General features: G+C 41.1%; 1 protein-coding gene across 1 annotated transcript in view; it reads right to left on the bottom strand.

Moving 5' to 3' along the window:
- LOC121373734 (balbiani ring protein 3-like) overlaps positions 1-2,120 on the bottom strand; it is a 242,574-nt gene extending 240,454 nt beyond the window's left edge. Inside the window, exon 1 of the mRNA XM_041500490.1 lies at positions 2,011-2,120. The gene's annotated coding sequence lies outside the window, so the exon portion shown is untranslated. The remainder of the gene's footprint in view (positions 1-2,010) is intronic.
- Positions 2,121-2,500: the final 380 nt, after the last annotated feature.

Here is a 2,500-nt window from a genome sequence, read left to right as displayed (position 1 = left end):
TAATATGGATGGATGGATGGAAGGATGGATGGATGGAAGGATGGAAGGATGGATGGATGGATGGATCGATGGATGGAAGGAAGGAAGGATGGATGGATGGATGGATGGATGGATGGATGGAAGGAAGGATGGATAGATAGATGGATGGATGGATGGATGGATGGATGGAAGGATGGAAGGATGGATAGATGGATAGATGGATGGATGGATGGATGGATGGATGGAAGGATGGATGGAAGGATGCATGGATGGTTGGATGGATTGATGGAGGGAAGGAAGGAAGTGTTTTATTTAACAACGCACTCAACACATTGCATTATTTACGGTTATATGTCGTCGGACAGATGGTTAAGGACCACAAAGATATTGAGGGAGGAAATCCGCTGTCCCCACTTCATGGGCTACTCTTTCTGATTAGCAGTCATGGGTCTTTTGTATGCACCATTCCCCAGACAGGATAGCACATACCACGGCCTTTGTTACACCTGTTGTGTAACACTGGCTGAAACGAGAAACAGCCCAGTGGATCCACCGGCGGGGATTGATTCTAGACCAACAGCGCCTCAAGCGAACGAAACACCAGTGGGCTACGTCCCGCCCCGTGATAGAGGCCAATACACATAACCTTTACAACAATACTTTAATACATTCGAAACCACCACCCCCCCCCCCCCCCCCCCCCCCCGGGACCAAATTATCTACAAAAGTTCCACGAAACCGGTTCAGACCGTTTCTCAGAAAATGACAAAATAGGCAGATTAATAATAATAATAATACACTGTACTGTACTGTACTGTGCTGTACTTTACTGTACTGTACTGTACTTTATTACATACCTGTTCAATCTTAGTATACTAATACAAACATCAAATCCGTGCAGTAAAATAATCTGTATTAGCACATGTGCAATCCGGACCGGATCTTTTATACGGGGAATCCCCTTTTTGTTTTTACTGCAGTTAGCGCGTGACGTCATATATGATTTACAAATGACGTCACATCGTATTTGAAACATTACACAAGGCTGCCCCAGAGAATGATTCTTAATGTTAAGTACATCCATAAAAGGAGTTTTGATCATAGATTTAACAAAGTGTTGTTATGACGTTAAATTAAAAACCGTTTTTGTAAAACATAAAAGAAGGTATGTAATAAATACAGAACTTCACATACGTTGTTTTCGCTTCCTATTTATTGCACTCGTTTATTTTGCGAAAGAACATACCACTCGACCCCGCTACGCGGTCTCGTGGTATATATTCTTATAAACTCGCGCAATAAATAGGAAGCGAAAACAACGTATGTGAAGTTCTGTATATGTACTGTACTGTACTGTACTATGCTTACACTATGCTTATGCTTATACTTATACTTTACTATACTTTACTGTGTACTGTACAATACTACACTTCACTTCACTTTGCATGTACTACTACACTACACTGTACCATTATACTGCACTACATTGTACTACTATACTACACTACACTCTACTGCTATACTACACTACATTGTACTACTATACTACACTACACGATACCACTATACTATTCTACACTGTACTACTATACTATGCTACACTGTACTATTATACTACACTAAACTGTACTATTATACTACACTACACTGTACTCCTATAGTACACTACACTGTACTACTATAGCACACTACACTGTACTATTATACTACACTACACTGTACTCCTATAGTACACCACACTGTACTACTATAGCACACTACACTGTACTACTATACTGCACTACACTGTACTACTATAGTACAATAAACTGTACTTCTATACTGCACTACACTGTACTACTATAGTACGCTACACTACTACTATACTGTACTACACTGTACTACAATAGTACACCACACTGTACTATTATACTACACTACACTGTACTATTATACTACACTACACTGTACTACTATACTACATTACAATATACTACTATACTACACTACACTGCACTACTATACAACACTTTTCTATTAAACTATACTCACCGCGTGGACAGCTGCGATATTTAGAACACTGAGATTTCCTGTTTACTCTCCTGCAGTACACTTTGTTGTACGCTCTGACCGCTGGACACCGCCCCGCTGGCCTCCCTGTTGAGACAATCAGACAGTGTTACTAAGGTGCAACCGACGTGTAACCAACGTGTAACCATGGTGTAACCAATGTGTAACCAACGTGTAACCAATGTGTAACCAACGTGTAACCATGGTGTAACCCATGTGTAACCAATGTTTAACCAATGTGTAACCAAGGTACAACCAAGGTGGAACCAAGGTGGAACCAACATGTAACCAACGTGTAACCAACTTGTAACCAAAGGTGTAACCATGGTGTAACGAACGTCTACCCAACGTGTAACCAAGGTGTAACCAAGGTGGAACCATGGGGTAACCAACGTGTAACCAAGGGGCAACCATGGTGTAACCAACGTCTAACCAACGTGTAACCAAGGTGTAACCATGGTGTAACCATGGT

This window comes from Gigantopelta aegis, chromosome 5, assembly GCF_016097555.1.
Source record: "Gigantopelta aegis isolate Gae_Host chromosome 5, Gae_host_genome, whole genome shotgun sequence".
In the NCBI taxonomy this organism is placed as follows: domain Eukaryota; kingdom Metazoa; phylum Mollusca; class Gastropoda; order Neomphalida; family Peltospiridae; genus Gigantopelta; species Gigantopelta aegis.
Note: the sequence above shows the minus strand (reverse complement) of the source record. Positions and strands in the feature narration are given on the sequence as shown.